Source organism: Eubalaena glacialis, chromosome 2 (assembly GCF_028564815.1).
Source record: "Eubalaena glacialis isolate mEubGla1 chromosome 2, mEubGla1.1.hap2.+ XY, whole genome shotgun sequence".
Taxonomy (NCBI): domain Eukaryota; kingdom Metazoa; phylum Chordata; class Mammalia; order Artiodactyla; family Balaenidae; genus Eubalaena; species Eubalaena glacialis.
In genome coordinates this window covers 2,606,682-2,628,244 of record NC_083717.1, presented here as the reverse complement: position 1 = coordinate 2,628,244, position 21,563 = coordinate 2,606,682, and the positions used below count along the sequence as shown (strand labels likewise).

Sequence of the window (21,563 nt, the reverse complement as noted above, 5' to 3'; positions counted from 1 at the left end):
CACAGTAAAGGATAAAAGGAACTAAACAAAGTAAGTAAAAAATGTGATTATCAAAGACAATTGTGGGAACCCTCCTGCACTGTTGGTGGGAATGTAAACTGGTGCAGCCACTATGGAGAACAGAATGGAGGTTCCTTAAAAAACTAAAAATAGAGTTACCAAATGATCCTGCAATTCCACCCCTGGGCGTATATGTGGAGAAAACTCTAATTCAAAAAGATACATGCACCTCTATGTTCATAGCAGCACTATTCACAATAGCCAAGACATGGAAGCAACCTAAGTGCCCATCAACAGATGAATGGATAAAGAAGATGTGGTATATATACACAAGGAATACTACTCAGCCATAAAGAGAATGAAATAATGCTATTTGCAGCAACATGGATGGACCTAGAGATTATCATACTAAGTGAAGTAAGTCAGAAGAGAAAGACAAATACCATATGATATCACTTATATGTGGAATCTCAAATATGACACAAATGAAGAGAAACAGACTCACAGATATAGAAAACAAATTTATGGCTACCCAAGGGGAAAAGGGGGGAGGGATAAGTTAGGAGTATGGGATTAACAGATACATACTACTATATATAAAACATAAATAACAAGGTCCTACTGTATAGCACAGAGAATTATATTCAATATCTTGTAATAACCTATAATGGAAAAGAACCTGAAAAAGAGTATATATATGGCTGAATCACTTTGCTGTGCACCAGAAACTAACACAGCACTGTAAATCAACTATATTTCAATTAAAAAATAAATAAAAATAAAGACAATTGCAATTTGCTGTGGCAGAGCAAACTGAAAAAGCTGTTTACTACATTTAGAAAAACAAAGATAATAAAGCAGACAATATTAAGAGACAGTTTCAGCTAGGGCAGTGAATTTGATGCTCAGTCTCCTTCCAACAGTCAGAAAGGAAACAGCCAAAATCATAATTAAATGACCAAGAAAAAAATTTTAATGATTTTTAGCAAAATTTGAGCTTGTAACTACAGCCAGCTATAAAATATCTTAGATTATTGAATAAAAACAAAAACAAAGGTGCATTTTTAGATGGAGAGATGGTAAAATACATTATTATTTAGTTATGGCAATGTTGTTCGAAGATAGAAAAGATACTGTTGAAAGAGTGAAGGACTTTCAATTAGCAACCAAACAATTGCCCATAGAAAACACGCCATTTCTAGCAATATCAAAGATAAATAAATTCAAAATTTGAAAAATCACAAGAATTTTCTTTAGCTTTAGATGAATTATGCAATATCAGAGACATTGCCCAATTAGTACTTTGAGTATGTTTTGTCTCAAAAGACTTCCAAATTCATGAAGAAATGTTGTCAATTCGTAGACTAAGAAAACTGAACTCATGGTGAAGGTACTTTTGAATCTTGTACATCTGCCAAAGAAGGATTTCGGCTAGATATGAAAACAAAAGGTTTCTATCATGACAGACAGTACTGCTGCTATGTTGGGTCAAAAATCAACACTTACTAGACTTTTCTAACAAGAGACTGGCATTTCTCCTAGTGCTTCATTTTACTGTATGATAATTTTTAGTTGGCTTTCTAAAGCACAGCCTATGAAAACCATCATGGATATTGTTGTAAAAATTGTTCAGTATAGACACATAAATGCTAAGAATTACCACCAGTTTAAAGAACTGCTGAAAGAAATACATGACAATGAATTTAATTATTATGTGTTCTTTGCCAGTGATCTTTGGTTGAGTCACGAAACAGTTTTACAAAGATTCACTGTATACTTAAGCAATTCAAGGTTTTCTGTAAACAAATAATAAAGATTAAAAAATTGCTGTGTGGTTTATGTTTTCTCACAGACATTATACTGCATATGAACAAGCTAAATTTAAAGCTCCAAGGAAAGGAAAAGCTTATTTATGACCTAGCTAGAAAGTGTGAGAATTTATATTAAAATTGATACTTTTCATAAATGAAAAATAATTGTTTTATGCATTTTCATAACTTGGATCAATATGCAGAAGATTTGATTGAAATAAAAAGCTTTATATGAATTGCCTACAATCTACAAGAAAAATTTGAAGAACACTTTATTGAGATTGATAAATTTAGAGTTGGTTTTCAATTTTTATAATATCCCTTTGAATTTGATGTTAGTAATTCCGAGTTGGCATGAGAGTTACCAAATTCACATAACTTGAACAGACTTTAAAACTGACAAGCTTTTAGTTTCAAAAAATCAAATCAATTCTTCTAAAAAGATGAACCAGTTTTGTTAACTGAATGGCAAATATTAAAGGAAAAGTATTTTTGACACTTGATTCAGTTATTGGAAAACTTAAGTATGTTTGAAACTTGGTTACACAAATCTACTTTTTCAACTACAAATTTTATGAAATCTAAACACAGACCCAAGTATTTCAGATGTAGTGCCTGAATTTATCTATGCTATAATGCTAACATATATACCAAATTTCAAGACTTAGTACAATAAAATAAAGAAGTCTCATTAACATTTTTATACTGTTTACATGTAGCAATGATAACATTTTGGAAAGATTGAGTTAAAGAAAATATATTATTAAAATTAATTTCACCTGTTTCTTTTTAATTTTTTCAATGTGACTATCAGAAAAATTTTAAATTACATACGTGGCTCACATTATATTCTATTGAATAGCTGGAGATGCTGGCTACTCAAAGTAGTCTTTTCCCAGAAGCATCAATATCATCTGAAAGTTTCTGAGAACTGCAGACTTTTAGGTCCCAGCTGAAACCTACTGAACAGAATCTGAATTTTATTGAAAATCCCTGGTTTGGCCAATATGAAATAATAGGAAACAGATTTAAGCCTTTGCCTGAGACAAGCAAAAACAAATAAACACATCCCTGCCCCTACAAAAAGACAGAGGGTGGGGGGAAGGGAAAAGAAACCAGACAAAATATATGAAATAATGGCTTTCAGGAGACAAGACACCAGGAAGCAAATGAGGTGAGCCTATGAGTATCCCAGCTTATTGCCTTAAGAGATTTCCTGGCCAAGACACAGAGAGAGAGAATCCAAGAAGAGCCCAGTAGATTCCCTGAGTTGAGGATACAGAGCTAAGAGTCTAGGAAGACCAAGGCAGCTAGAGTCTGTAGGGAAGAGCAGAAAGCTGCACAGAGAGAAAACTCCAGATATCTGCAAAAGTCACTCTCGAAATATACAAATCAATTTTCACTGCAAAGTAAAGGAGCTGTTACAGTGGAGGATTACCAGACTGAATGTCAATATTATGACATAGTATGAGTGTGTTTCGTGTTTGGTAATTGAAATCATTGTTGCTTTTGTTGTGGTCATGCATGTACAATGCTTGGTGTCAGTCTATTTATCTCTTGTAAAAATAAAATACAGTGTGTGTGTGTGGAAAAAAAAAATCTTAAAAAGGAAAAAAAAAAAGTCACTCTTGAGTATTCAGCAGAATACTGATCACTGCATGTGTGTGGGCAAACTATCTGTGGCTGGGAAAAAAATACCAGGATAGATTAGACGTATCACTGTCTGGTGCTCACACGGGGCCAAGAATAGTACCTATTTCCACCAGACAGATTGGAAAACCTCATAAATCAGCAGCATTAAGTACTCAGGAAGATCTTGCCTTTTTAGGGTGAAATATTAGCCCTAGATTGAGCACTGCTCCAGTTCCTTCCCCGCTAAGCCTCAGAAGCAAGATACAAAAGAATTGCTTGTCCCCAACTAATTTAGCTATGGTCCAAAAAGAAGCTCCAGAATATTTATAGTGATACAAAAATATCCAGAACCCAAGAAGATAAAAATAACAATGTCTGGCATCCAATTAAAAAAAAAAAATGCTAGGCATGCAAAGAAGCAAGAAAATCCAACCCATGAGGGGAAATATCAAACAATTAAAACTGACCCAGAATTAAGACAGATATTAGAATTATCAGGCAAGGACAGAGATTCAAGATTTTAAATAGAGACATGAATTTATAAAACACAAGTGAAATTTATAGAGATGAAATCTACAACATGTGAGATGAAAAACACACTGGATAAGACTAATGGTAGAATAGACATTGCAGAAGAAAAGATTAGTGAACTTGAAGACAGCAATAGAAACATCTGAAATGAGAAAAGAAAAAGAGTTAAAAAAAAAAATGAACAGAGCATGAATGAGCTGTAGAGATAGCTCAGGCATTCTGATATACATGAAATTCGAGCCCTCATGGCAGAGGAGGGGTAGAAAAAATATTTGAAGAAATAATGACTGAAAATATTCCAAATCTAAGAAAAATATAAGCCCCCAAAAAAACAAGGAGCTCAACTAACCCCAAGTATAAGAAATAAATACCAAGGCACATCATAAATTGCTCAAAACCAGTGATAAAAAAAAAAATCTTAAAAGCAATCAGGTGAAAAAGAACACATCATAGAGGAAGAAAGATAACGATGATAGCAGATTTTATGTCAAAAACAATGTAAGTGACAAGACAGTGAAGCAACATCTTTAAAGAACTGAAAGGAAAAAACTGTCAATCTAGAATTCTACACCCTGAAAAAATATATTCCAAAAATGAAGGCAAATAAGGACATTATCAGATATATAAAAGTAGAAAGAACTCATTAGCAGCAGTCCTGCATAACAGAAAATGTTAAAGGAAGGCCTTTTAAGCAGAAGGAAAATGATACCAGGTAGAAATATGGATATACACAAAGGAATGAAGAACACTAGAAATGGCAATTACCTAAGTAAATATATGACTTTTTTTCTTATTATTTAAATCTTTTTAAAAGAGAAGTGACTTCTAAAACAAAAATAATAATTTATGTGGAGTTAATTACACATATAAAAGTAAAGTGTATGACAACAATAATACAAAGGCCAAGATGGAAGTACACTATTGAAAGGTTCTTATAATATAGGAAAAGTAGTATAACATCCCTTAAAGGTAGATGATTAAAGATGTATACTGTACACACTAAAGCAACTACTAAAATAACTAAGCAAAGAGATAGAGCTAATAATCCATCAAAGGCGTGAAAATGGAATCGTAAAAAATTCTCAAATAATGCAAAAGAAAGCAGAAAAACAGGAAAAGAGAATAAAGGACAGGATAAATTTAAAAAAAAAAAAGGCAAGATTACAGACTCCAAACTAATGATATCAGTAATTACATTAAATGTAAATGGTCTAAAACACCAATTAAAAGACAGATATTGTCAAATTGGAAAACCAAAAGCAAGATCCAAAACCCATACTACCCACAAGAAATGCACTTTAATATAAAGACACAAACAGGTTTAAAGTAAAAGGATGGAAAAAGATATACCATGCTAACAGACAAAGGATATTTCAGAGCAAAGATTATCATCTGGTATAAAGAAAGTCACTTCATAATGAAAAATGTCCAGTTCATCAATAGGACTTAACAATTCTAAATATCTATTCAACTTAACAAGCATGCTTCCAAACACATGAAGCAAAAACTGATAGAACTTCAAGAAGAAAGGCCAATTCAAAAGAACAGTCACATATGTCAATACTGTTCTCTCAGTATTTAATAGGACAAGTAGACAGAAAATCAGTAAATGTAGAAAAGATTTGAACAAGATCCCCAGGTGATCTGTATGCACATTAAGGTCTAAGAGGCACTGCTCTACCTAATCATAATGGATCGACAATCCATATTCAGTCAACCTCTAGCAAATTTTTCTTTTGGCTTCTTACTGGTATCATCATAACTGGTACAGGCATACCTCATTTTATTGCATGTTGCTTTATTGCACTTGATAGATGCTGTGTTCTTTACAAACTGATACTGATGCAAGTGGCAACCTTACATCAATCAAGTCTATTGGTGCCATTTTTCCAACAGCATTTGCTTACTTCATGTTTCTGTGTCACATTTTGGTAATTCTTGCAATATTTCAAACTTTTTCATTATTATATTTGTTTGGTGATCTGTTATCAGTGATCTTTTGATGTTACTACTACAACTTGCTGAAGGCTCAGATGATGGTTAGCATTTTTTAGCAAGAAAGTGTTTTTTAATTAAACCATGTACATTGTTTTTTTAGACATAATGTTACTGCACACCTAACAGAGTACAGTATATTGTAAACAAAACTTTTATACGCACTGGGAAAACAAAAAATTCATGTAACTCGCTTTATTGTGGTACTTGCTTTACGGCACAGGTCTGGAACCAAACCTGCAATATCTCCAAGGAATGCCTGTATACTTCTGTCTGGCTTCCAGGCTAACCAGGAGTTAGAGGAGAAGGTAACTTTAGGAAAGCTAATCTTAAAAAATAAATCACAGAATTTAGAGATAGTAGAGTTGAAAGAATCTGGATTTACTCACCTTATAGACCTAGAAATAACACCAGCTCCACCACTTAGATTTAAATTTCTTGAGACTTAAGGTACTCATCTGTGGGACTACGTTAAGAGCTACCGTAATGTATAGACAATGCCTAGCACACAGCTTACTCCAGAATGCATGATCAGTAAACATTAATTCCTTTCCCACCAGCACAGACTAGTCAGTAAACACTCCTGGTACAGAGATTAGCTTTCCAGCACATCTGCTTGAATAATCTCAGTAAGGATGGGGAAGGTCAAGATCTTCAACAGCAAAGCATGCCAGTATCTCTATTCTGATCACTGAATATCCTGACACACCACTGAACTCAGCCAATACTTTTCCTTCTAACCCTCAATGAAGATGTTTACTTTATTTATAGTGGTCACTGACATTCTTCTAACAGCTGTTGCCTTCCAACTCATAATGGATTAAGAGTGAAAGGAAGAAGTTGAACAGCTTTATAAGAAAGTTTTAAATTGTGGGAAATATATTAAAAATATTGATATTTTAAGTATCTTTAAAAACCCCATTGGAAAATATCACTTGTTATTGACCTAATTAAATCAAGAGTGAAAAAACAGGGCTAAGAGACGACATGGAATCCAGGCCAGACCCTAGTACCTGCTTCCTTTATGATCTTGAGTAGAACATTTTTCTTTGTGACCCTTAATTTCCTCAACTAAAAAAGAAAGATAGACAAGCCCAGTTCATCATATAGAGTGCAAAAAGAATTTAAATGAGATGCATGTGAAACTATTAAAAAAAATACTTAAGTTCAAGGTATTATTATTTTCAATGATCATGGTCATTGGTTCCTCCTATTAGTATGGAAAATCAAGAGGTAACTGGGGGGTAAAAACTGTCAAATATCGGGCTTCCCTGGTGGTGCAGTGGTTGAGAATCTGCCTGCCAATGCAGGGGACACGGGTTCGAGCCCTGGTCTGGGAAGATCCCACATGCCACGGAGCAACTGGGCCCGTGAGCCACAACTACTGAGCCTGCGCGTCTGAAGCCTGTGCTCCGCAACAAGAGAGGCCGCGACAGTGAGAGGCCCGCGCACCGCGATGAAGCGTGGTCCCCGCTCGCCGCAACTAGAGAAAGCCCTCCCACAGAAACGAAGACCCAACACAGCCATAAATAAATAAATAAATAAATAAATAAATTTATTTTTAAAAAAAACTGTCAAATATCAAGCCACTATTCTTCTCCTTTTCAGATTTATGCACTCAATATTGTGTCAGCAACTATAAGCTTTTATAAAGCTCAAAAATTTCCCAAATTACTACTGAAGAGATTTCTCTGCAAGGAACAGAAAGTGCAGTAACAAGAAAAAAAGTTTGAGTAATTTTTCTAAGACTATATTACATAAAGCCCAAGAAGTCAAGAGATTTTGGCTTAACACAGGCCCAAACTTTCACCCAAAACCCTGTTAGAAAGTTAAGAAACAGTGGCAACATCATACCTCAATAAAGCTATAGAAAGAAAGAAAGGAAAGAAAGAAAGAAGGCGGGGCGGGGGGGGGGGGGGGGAGGGAGGGAGGGAGGAAGGAAGAAGGAAAGAGAGAAAGAAAGAAAGAGAACAGTGGCAATGGCAGTTGGAGAATGCACACATTAAAACAACAGCAAAACAAAAACAAAAAACAGTGCTTTCACTATGTTAGACACAGATCTGGGACAATCAACGTCTTCAGCAGAAAGCAGGCAAATACTTGAATCCTATTCTCTAAACCCAATGTGGACTTAAAAGCACTAAAAACTCCAATCCTACTTTGATAGCTTTATTCTTAAAATTTTACATTAGCATTGTGCTGCCTTTCTGGAATCTCCCATTACTCATGTGCCATTCAGTACAATATCACTGCCATTTATTTACTGGCTTAGCACACTGGAAGCTCAATGTACCTTGGAGTCAGAAGACCTAGGTTTAAATCTCTATCCTGTCACCCGCTAGATAAATGATTCTGACCAGTCCTTCACCTCTGTGAGCCTCAATACTGCTCTTCTGTGAAATGGGAATAACACTACCTACTTCAATCGGTGGTTATGATTAAGTGACATTAGCAATGTGAAAGTGCCCTGCACGTAAAAGTGCTCCTATATGTATAAGCTTAAATAAGTATCTCCTAAATTCAAACGATGATTATTCATGACGAGTCATGTTCATAGCACTTTAACTGAAACTTCCAGTATTCACTAACAAGAAGGCATTACTCTTAGAAAGGGCTGTTTGTCCTACCAGACTATGAATGATACTTTAGGGAATAATAATAATAGTAATAATAACAGGAACCCATCTTGAGAAAAATTATCTGAAGAGTCTTTTCATCTTTTAAATTGTCTCCACTCTCCTATCTATACAGAAACTAAAAAAAAATATTAAATCCACAGGCATCCTCGTATTTACCTACACTGAGTGAGGATAACTAATTCGGTAAGCCTAAACACAATGGGGGCAACTCCTTCAGAGCTCATTAACTCTCCCCAGCTCTCCCTAGATTCGAAAACAATGGGGAAAGCATTTGGGAAATGGGACACCAAAATGAAATAGAAAAGCCATTCTGGGGTAACTATCAGCAATCCGTGTGGATCTGGCAACCAAAGAGAAAAAGGTTTGGGTGATGATTCTGCAAACACAGCACTTACCTTCATGAAGGAGACTTTTAGCTGAAATGGGAAGTAATGGAGTAGAAAATGTGTACAGTCGGCCCTCTACATCTGGGTTCCGCATCTGCGGATTCAACCAATCGCGGATCTGCATATGCGGGAATCCCGAGAATACCAAGGGCAGACTGTATTGCAAACTATGCTTATGGGGCAAAAAACATGTAAGTGGGTTTATAAATGTTAGTGGCTCTACCATCAGATAAAGGATACTACTACTTGAACCTAGAACCAGTGTCTGTGCTCAAAATGAAAGTGGGAAGTTTTCCACAGTAAATTTGCAGTTTCCTCTAAGGTTTTCTTTGTTTGTTTTTTTCCCAAGAAGCCTAGACATTAGCGATGGAACTAATTTGTTCATGGAAAAAAATAAAGTGCTTTCACTGCCTGCTGTTTCCTTCCAACACTGGGAGAACCAAGTATAGAAAAAAAATGCCACATGATGAAAGCTTTTAGTTTTCTTAAGAAGTGATTAAATTTTTTTTTAAAAAAACACACAGATGTTGGGTTTACATAAATAATCAACTGAAACATTTTTCTACTATATAATTTTCTTGTCGAGCATATAATATGCCTTTCTTTTTTCTGGAAATTCAATGTCAGAACTGTATGACGATGACTGTTTTTCAACAGATAACTGGATAATTCTGGGGTCAGAATAAGAATATAAGAATAAGAATATATATATATATACACACACACACACAGACACATATATCTACATACCACATATATCTTACTTAAAAGTCTTACGTCAGATTCATTTTTAGGTATGGGAAGCAAACAGTTTAACATTGCTTGAAATAAGTTCTTTATACTTGAGGTCACGGTCTATCAATTTTTCTAGGAAGGTAGGTTCTTGGCCTTTTTCTTAGAGCTCTTGGACTTAAAGTCCAACAGATTAAAAATCGCAGCTCTTCAAAAAAGAAAGCATGTTTACCTCCAAATTTTCAAGCATGGCATTTTCTCCTCATGGCACAGAGTTCGGGAACAGAGGACTGTCTTTCCACTTACACTCCTATTAAGAGCCACATCTGAAACCGGACATATAGACACAACCCTGAAGCAGACTACCCTCGTCCAAGTTTCTTCCTGAGCCCCAGAGTGATCCATCCTGAAAGGCCACTCTGGGTCCCCACAAACTCCCTCTGAGAGAAAGCTGGTCCAGCTTCCCTCTCAAGCCTCTCTTTATCTCCAAGAATCATAGGTTTCACCAACCTGCCTGGCCAGTATTCTTAAAATCACGACTGGGTTTTATCAGAAATACAGACGTTTGATCCTTGAAAGGCATTGAAGATAAGAGCAGTGTCGTCTACACCACGCTGGGTGTGAAGATGAGACTTGAGGGCTCACACACAGATATGCTTCTGATAGTGAGGAAGTCCCTCTTCCCTTCAACAGGCCTGAAATAGAAGCACTTTCCTCCCCCAGACACGGTTGAGAACAGCAAGGCGGACACCAGAGGCTGCTGGCTGCGACACACAGCACCACAAAAAGAGGCAGAGTGCTGTGGAGTACAGTCCCTCCCGGGCGACAATAAGCCTGGCAGCCCGTTTCTGCAAAGCCTGGCAGAGCGAAAAGAAAGCCTCTTTAGAAATACAGTTGGCAAAACACTGAGTATAAAGGACACTCTGAGAAAATGCATAATTGCAGACTCAGAGTCACTGTCTCCACCAGTACATCCTTTATGGGACAGTGGAGGAAGTCTAGACCCCCACTGGACATCCTGTAACCGCATGGCTCTCCAGGTTTTCTTCTTCCTTTGTTACATGCAGCGGTGCAGATGGACACAGAAGGAAAAGTAAACCTACAAGACATTGACCTGGTGTCTCCTTGATTGCATAAAGTTTATGACTTGGGATCTGAATTCAAACCCAGACCTGACTACTTACTGTCTTCTCTCATTTGAGGTACTTAACCTATCAAGGCTTCAGCTCAGAGATGGTGCTGATTAAAAGACGCCCAGCACGTCAAGTCAAGCCAGATGCATAGATCCCGACGCACGGTCCCAGCTGATCCTCAACGCTGCTATAATCAGCAGCATCACCACGCCCACCACTGCATCCTGTGTGCCCCGTTACACCTGGAATGTACTTCCATCTCACCTACAACACGTTCCCGTGCTGGCAAAGCCATCTCCGACTGTAAGCCCCATGAGGGCAGGATTCGCTCTGTATTCTCAATGCCAAGCCCGCACACACGTGCACACACACGTGGTTAACAGATGTTTGCTGACCAAACCAGTGAATGAATCAACAGTCTGACTGATCACTTTCATGTCTTGTTTTCTATATAATCCCAATTTTAAAAACCTTTCCCCAGGTGTTGTTATAGACAGATTACTAGATTACATGAACTGAACCTGATGACCACATCAAGATTCTGCTGGATACCACTTACAGAACATTGCTGAAACAAAGATCCCTTGGTCTGGGTGAGTCTATAGGAACATAAGCTCCTATTCCAATGTTCTAAGCAGACTTCCCTATCTACCAGGGCAGAAAAATGGGCTCCCTTTTAATTGGGAAGGTCTAGAAGCAAACTCCATTTTGGCACAGGTAAGCATCCTTTCCCTTTGTTTTTCAGAATTAAAAAAAAAAAAAAAAGGAGAGCAGGGTGCAAGGGCTCCAGGGCTCATGGGGAACACCGCCTAGCAGGGGCCGCACCCCAGATGCTCTCCCTGCAGCCCTGGCTCAAGGCATCCTTCCCCACTGCTTCCCAACAGCCAACCTGTTCTATGCTGACCATAAGGATACCCCTCCGTGTTCGTAGCTTTGTAGAGAAAAATAAAGAGTCCCAAATCAGGGTGAATCTGTGAAGGATCTCCCCAGACCTCCTCTCCAGCATATTTTCATGGACGAGGGATCACCGCTAGGAAATACCCCCCCATGAGCCTCTGGAACAGCACAGACTCGAGATGACCAATCATTCAGAACTTACACACAAGCCAGACTGGCCACACAGTACAAACTCAACTTCCTTTCAAGATCTTTCAGAAATATAATTTGAAGGGGGGGGGGGGAAGCAAATGTTAATTCTGCTCTGTGTATGTACAATTTCCATTTGCAAGGAAGAGGTTATCCAAAAACAAGCTCATGTTTCAGTGACTTTCACGGCACTGCCATGTGAAAGGAGAGCCAAAATAAATCTCAAAACCATTACCCCCAAAGTTCAACCCTTTGAAATTCCCTGACTTGACCAGTTTCAAGACTGGTGTTTCCAAGTTTCAATTCCAAGAACCACTTTTTTTTTTTTTTTTCAAACATCTAAATAAAAACTGTGATAGCGTATATAATGTATGTCACGATTATACCTGATGCAGGTGACAGCCAAACACGATTGGCTTGGGACAAAGACAGAAGGGCCTGCAAATTGTGGGTTTGAAAAAATAAAGGAGAAAGAATCTACTTCTCAGGAAGCACTGTCAAAGAAGGGGAGGAAGGACTGTCTATCTGCAAGGGACTAAGAAAGTAAATCTTAACAGTGCTCAGCACAAGAAAAAAAAATGTGTCATTATGTGTGGTGACAGATGTTAACTAGACTTACTGTGATCATTTCGTGATACATGCAAGTACTGAATCATTATGTTGTAGGACTGAAGCTGGTATGTCAATTACATCTCAGTAAAACGAATGAAGAGGGTTAAAAAGGGGTGGGGTGAGGGAGGGGAGGAAGAGAGAAAGGGCAGGACAGGAACAAAGCCACGTAAGGGAGGCCTGGGGAAGCGCACACACAAAGGGGCAGCAAGGAGCCGAGAGAGGGGGAGCCGTAACAGGGCCGCAGGAGCAGCCAGAGGAAAAGCCGACAGAAGTCAGCAGCAAGGACAGCAAGGGGGAAAAGCCACCCCGTGTCAAAGGGCAGGCTGGCTAGTGGGGGGAAGCAACTAAACACCAATGACAGATGGAGATAAGGGCATCCAAGGCAAAGCGTCCCTAAGACACCTGACACCAGAGACTGCGTGGCAACAGACCAGGAGCAGGAGGGGCAGGCATCAAAGAGGAAACACAGGGTCCCAGAAGGAGCGGAAAACTACCTACGTTTGGGGGGTGCTGTTGGAGGCATACGGGGAGCAAAACCGCGGCTGCACAGGGCACCCGGGGGAGTCCTGGGCCCAGGAGGGGCCTCATGGCTGCACCCCCAAAGCACATCAGCTTCTTCCTCCTACAGGGAAGTGGCTGCTGCTTCCAGCCTCTAAGCAGCACGATGCTGAAGGCACTACCTGGTCCCCACGACCGAGGGAGCCGGCTCACTTCCCAACGGCCCCCCTGTGAAAAGGAGGACGCGATAACTCTGACCATCCGTGAATATCTGACATCCAGCAAGAACTGTGTAGCGTCCAGAGCATCAAACAGGGATAAATACTTCAATGCAGTTAACGTGAAGTCTCCTTCTGAAAGGAGCTGAGCCGGCTGGAGAAGGATAACAGGTCCAATTACCATGCTGGGCCTCTGTGTGCCTGCAGGTGTGTGTAGGGGTGTGGGTATGTGCACAGGTGTGCACGTGTGTGATAGGAGGGAGGGGTGACTGTGTCAGAAAGCTGGATGGACCTAGAGATCATCCATCATTTCTGTATTTAAAAAACAGAAAAAGACTCACAGACATAGAAAACAAACTTACGGTTACCAATGGGGAAGGAGAGGAGGGATAAATTAGGAATTTGGGATGAACAGATACACACCACTATATATAAAATAGATAAACGGCAAGGTCCTACTGTATAGCACAGGGAACTCTACTCAACATCTTCTAATAACCTATAATGGAAAATAAGCTGAAAAACAATAGATTTATATCTATCTGTATCTATATCTATATATAAATATATAGAAAAGTAAATCACTTTGCTGTACTCCTGAAACTAACACAACATTGTAAATCAACTACAGTTCAATTTAAAAAATAAAGGGGAAAAAAAAAAGAAAGCTGGCAGCTGTGCTCAAGAGCCAAGACTTGAAAACAGAACATGATGAATAAACAATTATAACGTGCAGAGAAGTGTAATAAGGAAGAGAGTTATCCCAGGGAAAGAACCCAGCGAGGACCACTGCAGTCAGCGCAAGTATAGCGAAGTCTCCAGAAGGAGAGGACTCATCCTCTAGTTTTGAGCACGTTGACCCTTCCAAGACTTGGCCAGTGAGGGCGCTGAGTCCTGAGGCAGGACCTTGTGATTCTAGTCCTAGCCCAGGCAGGGTTCTCAACGGCAGGCAGAGCCTGTTTCCCCTTCTGTACAATACAGCCCACCCACCCCCGCCCCCGGGTCATCAGCCCTGAGAACGAAACAGAGTTCCTGAGAGTCTCAAAAGAAAATGGCAGCTAAACCAACCGAAGGCCGAAACGTTGTCAAAAATCTAAGATTCCTGTGCAAAAGGGATGAAGTAAAAGATACGCGAATGTGTCCATGGCGCCCAGAAAGGGATTAAAGGGCTTAGAATTGTGGGTCTAACTCGGCAACTCTGGGTTGCTGGGTGAGCTGAAGCCACAGCCGTTTCCAGCACAAGAGCCCCTAAGAGTGAGACGAGCATCGGTGTCTGAGGCTTTCACACGTGTCCAAGTGATCGAGGTTTACTTTATAACCTCTTCTAGAACAAAGGGATTGAAGCTGACTCAGTCCCTGTAAGGGACTGGATTTACGCTTGTAGCTGCTAGAGGCCATTCATTCACCTCCATTCACAGGAATTAGGAGGCAAGATGCTTTCGAGTGCTGGGCAGGAGTCAGGGGCCAGGGGGGCGCAGGTAGAGACAGGTGTGTCTACACGCACAGGCAAGGCCTTCTCTTGTTAGTACACGTACTCAACATTTATAATGCTTATAACCTTATAATGCTTCTTCTATCTTCCGGTACCCAGACCCTCCTCCTCGGCTTTATTTGAGCAGACATGGTGACAACACCAATGGGATTACACAAAAAGCTTCCTGAAGAGGCACTTTCACAAAAAAAAGATGCTGCCTCTATTACAGCCCTCATATTGTACTTGTTTATGTCTGCTGTTTCTGAGCTGTGAGTCCATCCAGGGCTGGGCCCAAGCCCTTGTTCACCTTCAGGCCTGCTGCCTTGTAAACACTCAACCTAAGATTTGCTGAAGTAAACCACAGAGCCAAATCATCTCAGATAAGTAACAGCCAAATCATCTCAGATAAGTAACAGTAACAACTTCTTGGAAACCAGTTTTCTCACCGATAAGGTAAGGGGTGTGGGCAAATCACCTCCTGGCTCTAACAGATGCAAAATACCCTCATCTTCTGAAAACAAAAGAGCACCCTCTGGACACACATTGTAACTTTTATACATTTCACCAACAGAAAAATGTATATGATTAACCTTGATGGATACAGCAATTAAAAAAAAACACATTTAGTTTTAATATGAGACCCGTTTCTTTGTTAGTCAATGAAATAGAAAAGCGACCTAGGTTTTAAGTAGGGAAAAACTATATACACATTGGTCATCCTCAAAAAAACTCTATTCGGAAAAAAATGTTAATTCTGACATTTCCTTTTAAACCTTCTCCCCTGAGAGGCTCTATCTGGAATAACATTGACATAACAGAAACAAACAAGACTCTTTATGATGGCTACAGTTTAACAAAGGCATCTGCAGATTTTTACCTTCCTTGGGGACTGCTCAAAAGCAGAAAACTTAAGCACAGTTGCCCCAGCAGCTGGCAAGTTCTCTCCCATATGCGGAGAAGTTGTGGAACAGCTGGGGAATGCAAGATGCTTTTGAACACGCTGCTATGTGATCCAAAATAACGCTGCCCGTTCATCTTCCCTACAATGGTAGCGACAGCCCAGCGCAGGTCTGGCGCATGCCCTACAGCTGCTTCTTTCTTCCGCCCTGGAAACTCAACAAGTAGCTACAAATGAAGCCAGATGCACAAAAGGGGAGAAACCCTGCTGCTAACCCTTTATGTTCCATCCCCTGCTTACACACACAGATCATTTTGCCATGTGGGAGAAAGCTGCATTTCGAACCCAAATGGAAAATCTATGTTTAGCTTTCAAGGGCAATCCCTCCCTGGACTCCATGCCATGCCCTTCTTGGTGACAACTTTCACGATCGGGTGGTGTTTAATAACATTATAAGGTTTCCAGTGCTTTCGCCCTGGATGATTATTTAAAAGATAAATGCAAAATCAAGAACTAGGAAATAGCAACGTTCAGGGGTCTTTCATCAACAACTTGACATAGTATATTAAAAACAACTATTTCTCCACTTGTCGCTAAACTGAAAAGCTTCCAAGATTTTTTAACATGTGAAATAGCTATCCTGGTCGTTCGCTGGTTGTGCAGCTTAACTGGACATAACCAGACCTCTCTGTGTCACCTTCCAAATGTTAGTTTGGCAATTTTCAGATCATATATAGGTCACCATATTTGAGTAGACAGTTCTGAAATGTTATCTCAAACTCTCCTCCCTCCTCTGTCCATTTCGTGGCTCCTCTTTAAACAGACTCCAGACAATCTTCTATTTTCCAAGTAATGGTCCCACTTGCCAAGGTCGGGCCAGCACAATTTTCACAGACGCAGATATTCTCTTTAGTGTTGTCAATGGCTAGTGAATGAACAAAGAGAAGACCTGCTTCCTTTTCTCCAGCTTGTTTGGTTTTGAGCTTGCTTTTTTAAGTCCTGTCATCATGGCTATTAAGATACTGGCTTCAAATTTAAAGGAAAGAGAAATGGCTGGAGGGCTGGCCGCAAAATTACACAGTGGTAACACTAGGAGGAAAGCCCGATGGTTCCGGAGCCCCTTGTAAATTCCTTGGGCAACGAGACAAAGTTTTCCATCACTACCACCCTGCCCCCCAACACACGCACACACAGCACTTGCTGACAAGAAGGAAGAACCGCTAAGTGCATCACCTCGCTGTATGAACCAAGAAGATCAAGTTCAACTATCAACTATTTTGCCTCTCTAGACAAGGGAAGGGAAGAAAGAAAGAGTCTGTTCTTAAATATCATCATTATTAGTTAACACTTGTTGGGCAGCTACTACCTCCTAGGCTCTGCACTACTAAGTACCTTATATGAATGACCAAATTTAAGCCTTGCAGCTTGAAACCAGGTGCTGCTGTGATTATTCCTGCCCTAAAAGAGGAAAGTGAAGCTCAGAGAAGCTGAGCAGCTTGCCCAACGCTACAGACCTATAAACGGTGGATGTGGCATTCGAAGCCTGCCCTTAATTATCATGCCTCACTGTCTCCACAACTGGCCCTGCCCTAGGACATTCTGAGTCAGAACTGTCATTCCAGGGTTTCAAACAACATCTTTCTTTACGGCGATACACTTTCAGTACGTTCAAGACAACACCACCGCCCCATATTATAAACTTGAGCTCAATAATGTCTAAAGATGTGGAGATGATCTCAGATGTCTAAAAGGAATTTTAGAGTCATAACCCATCAGGCAGTTAATGAAGGCTGGCTGCATTTCCAAGGCATTTTAAATACACATTCAGCGCGGTGGCAAAGTCACAGAGCTTAGACAGGGTAGGCACTGCTGCTCTTTCCTGCAGGGAAGGCCCACAGAGCTCCGAGCTACATAGAGCTCCTGACCCCAGGCCCACCTGCCTAATGAGACACCACACAAAGCAAAGGACAGCTGTTTCTGACTCTCTTTGGAGCTGTCAGATAATTCTAAGTGGTTTTACTTGTCTTCATATACCTTAAGCTTTAAACTAAGAGTTGGGGGACTTCCCTGGTGGCCTAGTGGCTAGGATTCTGGGCTTTCACTGCCGTGGCCCAGGTTCAATCCCTGGTTGGGGAACTGAGATGCCACAAGCTGTGCAGCACGGCCAAAATAAATAACTAAAAAGAAATAAACTAAGAGTTGGTTTCGTTGAGGCCTTGAGCCACAGAAAAGTCAGCCACAGGTCAAGGTCAATCTATCCCTAATAACGAACACGATCAAACCGAAGCTGGGGTTACAGCCTGTACCCGGACTCTTCAATCAGCAACCCATAACAACTTTTCGGGAACGTCCTTTGCACAGAACTGGGATGAGCAAATATCACCCTTTGGAGCAGGACAGACTCGTGGTCCCAGAAACCTCTGTAAGCCTGTTTCCCCGTCTGTGAAATAGAAATCACCGCTCTGGAGGGGGCTGGGAGGGTTCAAAGCGAATGGTGAAGAGCCTTCCCAAGTGGATACAAGATTCTCTCACACAGAAAGCCTTTTCCTACTTCAGAAGGGAGTGGCGGCAGATAAGATAAGAAAACGTGAATTCTATCCACTGATTACCGCGGGATAAGGTTTCACACCAGACCAGAGCGCCCCAGGTTTCTCTTGGGCAGAACCCCCTCTGGGTCCAGCTCCCGGGAAACGTCTGTCGCGCAGGGGAGACGGTGCCCCCACCATTCCAATGACAGACTCGTGCCTAAGTCTGGGGTTTGCATAACCTCGGGGGACGGGGCGGGGGGAGGACAAGCAGCTCTCCTTTCTCGCCGCTGTCCTCTCCCCTGCTGCGGAACTTCCAATGGCAACAAACTGTCAAGGCTGCACCGGAGCTGTACTGCCGAGGCCAGAAGCGCTTAACCCCGCACCTGACCCAGACTGCGGCCTGGACTGGAGCCGCCGGGCCGCTAACTCACAGGAATGCAACCACCGCCTTCTGGAGCTCCCCTCTGGGCGCCCCGTGCCGCCGCTGTCACCCCGGGACTAAGCCCCGCCCTTCCGGGAGCCCGCGGGGAGGGGCGTGGCCCGGCGGGCCGGCCGGGCGCGCGGCGCGGGGACCGAGCGCCCGCGGGGGCCCTGCGGCGGCGCGACCCTGCGGCCCGGGCGGTGGGGAGGGCAGGCCGGCAGTGTCGCAGTTGTACGCACACGCGTGTCCCTCCCCGGGCCGCCCCTCCTGCCCGCCTAAACGGCCGCCCCGCTAACTTCCCGAAACTCCGCGGAGGGAAATCCTGAGACAGCCGGTACCTCCGGACGGCGCGCGCCGGGGACGGAAGTGGGTGGGAGCGGCGGCCGCGCCGCGCCTTTGTTGCTGCGCCGGGACCCCGCGGGCCCCCGGGAGCGCCCCATCGCGGCGGCCCGGGGATCGGTCGCCCCTCCCCGCTCGCCGCCCCCGGCAGGACCGCCCGGAGCCCGAGCCTAACTGATCCCTCCTCCGGCCCCCGGAGGAGGGCGCGCCGCGGCGCGTCCTAGTGTCTGCCGGCCGGAGCCCGGCGCGGCCGTGCCCGCCCTCGGCCACCGCGCGAAGGGACGCTCCTCACCTTCTTTCCGAGCTTTCCCCAGACCTCCGGGGGCACGATCGCCGCTCCCCGCCCGACAGCAGCTGGGCAGCCCCGACTCTCCGCAGCGCCACGGCCACTGCCTGACTCCTTTCACAGAGCGAGGACCGAGTCCCCCTCCCGGGATGATTCACTGCTCCTCACCTGGAGCCTCGCTCGAGTCCCCTCCCCTCCGCCGGTCCGCGCGACGATCGGGAGCGGGCGCCCTCTGCCGGGCCACCCGGCCGGAGCTCCCCGGGCCGGAGTGGGTCGGGAACATGGAGCCCGGCCGAGCGCGGGGACCCCCGCGGCCACCCCTCGGGAGTAGGGGCCATTGCACCGGGACCGTCCCGGGCCGCCACGCCCGGTCCTGGCCCGACCTCGGGCCAAGAGGACCAGAGCTGTCCCTGAGCCCCGGGGCCACTGCGCGCCCGGAGTCACCCCACTCGCGGGCCGGCCGGTCCAGCCCTGCCCCCGGGAGGCGTCCCCAGGAACCCGCCATCAATCGCGTGCGCACGGCCAGTTTAAAAGCCCCGGAAAGTCAGTTTCACTGTGTGAAAACAAAGTTTGGGTCCTCGTTCCCAGTAGCCCTCTTCCGCCCGAATTAAAGGGACGGAGGGGAGGGCAGAGGCCTGTCACACCCCCCCGGGTCCTAGGACTTGGAAGACGCTTGGGGCGAGCTTCAGGGACAGTCGCAGCCCGGGTGGAGCCCCAGGTCGGCCGGCGCGTGGCCCCCCGGCCGGGGGGTGTGGCTGGCCCATGACTCGCTCTTTCGCCCGGGTAAACACACTTCCAGCAGGTGAGCCCGCCCGCCCCCCGCCTCCGCCCTGCGCCAGGTCCTGGGTGCAAGTGTGGAGGGGCACCGGGGGGAGCCGAAAGGACACCCACGCGCGAAGGGCCGCGTTCCCCGCCAAGCGCGTCCACGCGCGCGCCCCGCCTCCCCGCACTCACCTGGCCCGCGGGCTCGCCCACCTGCCGGCCGGCAGCCGGCGCACAGCTCCCCGCGGCGACGACGGTGGCGGGGGGCGCACGCTGGTCCCCGCGCGAGCTGGCTCTCGGCGAGGGACCCGGGAGAGTCTGTCCGGCGCCCCGGCGCCGCAGCTGCCCGAGCAGACAAGTTGCGAGGCGGCTCAGGGCCGAGCGGGCGCCTCCGTCCCCGAGTGCGGGCGCGCGAGTCCCGGCGCGGCGGGCGGGCGCCGGGTAGTAGTTGTAGGGCCCCCGGGTGTCGGCCGCCGGGCGTTCTGAGTGGCTCGGACCGCGAGCCAGGCTGGCGGGGCCGGCGCGACCCACCCCCTCGGCACGCGCACGCGCCGGCCCGGGGACGCGCGCGCGCGCGCGCCCGGCGGCTCCGGGGCCCCGGGGGTCGCCGCGCTGCCCGCGCTCCGGTCCCGCGTGTAGCCCGAGGGGCGCCGCTGACCTTAGAGACCCCGAGCGGGCGCCCTGAGTGCCCAGCAGATGCAGGGATAAAACTCTCCGGCGTGTGCGAAGGTTGCAGCCACAGGCGCTCCGGGCCAGTTGTCAAGGAGACCGTCCTGGCCCCGCGGCTCACAACTGTGAAAAAGTCACGTCACCCTCCGACCTGGCCGTCTTGACGGGGGACCAACCCCTCTCTCCGTGGTTCTCACACTTCACACTTCCGCGGATCAGAATCGCCCGCCCACCTGAGATTAGTCACGACACAGAGTGCTAGACCCTCCCCCCTTTCTCATTCTTTACATCTGCCAGGTGAGGCTCAGGCAGCTGTGCAGACTCAACAGTTCAGGTGCGTGAAGTACTTGGTAATCCGCAAAGCAGCAGCTAAACGTAAACTTGCGGAATCCACTCGTGCTACTTGTCTGTTTCACTAGCAGGTGTTCCCACTTAATCTCCCTCCAATCCCTGCTTCTTTTCCTCTGAGTGTTCAGACTCTTGCTTTCCTGTTGAGGCACCAAGCTTAGGCATGGCAGCCCCCATGGGAGGAGTGAAAGGTGAGCGTGTCAGCTTCCTAGGGCTGCCATCACAAACTACCAGACGCTGCGGCCTAGACCACAGAAGCTTCTTTTCTCACGGCTCAGGAGGCTGGAAGTCCAAGATGGAGGCGTCCATCAGTAGGGTTGGTTTCTTCTGAGGCCTCTCTCTCCTTGGTTCACGGCTGGCTGCCTTCTCTGTCTTGGCCTGGTCTCTCCTCTCTATGTGTCTGCCTGTGTCTAATGTTCTCTTTTAAAGACACCAGTCATACTGGATGACAGCCCACCCATAAGACCTCATGTTAACTAAGTTACCTCCTTATAGACCCTCTCTCCAAATACAGGCACATTCTGAGGGACTAGGGGTTAGCGCTTCAGCAGATGAATTGGGGGGG

At 44.5% G+C, this 21,563-nt stretch overlaps 1 protein-coding gene across 6 annotated transcripts in view; it reads right to left on the bottom strand.

Annotated features, from left to right (window-relative positions):
• Positions 1-20,337, bottom strand: part of SVIL (supervillin) — a 239,004-nt gene extending 218,667 nt beyond the window's left edge. For 4 of the 6 annotated variants that reach the window (XM_061177718.1, XM_061177677.1, XM_061177708.1 and 1 more), the window contains exon 1: positions 19,226-19,413. The gene's annotated coding sequence lies outside the window, so the exon portion shown is untranslated. Of the gene's footprint in view, positions 1-18,932; positions 18,971-19,225; positions 19,414-20,173 lie in introns of those variants that run through there. The other 2 variants (XM_061177683.1, XM_061177693.1) reach the window with 2 other exon arrangements.
• Between the last annotated feature and the right edge of the window lie 1,226 nt (positions 20,338-21,563).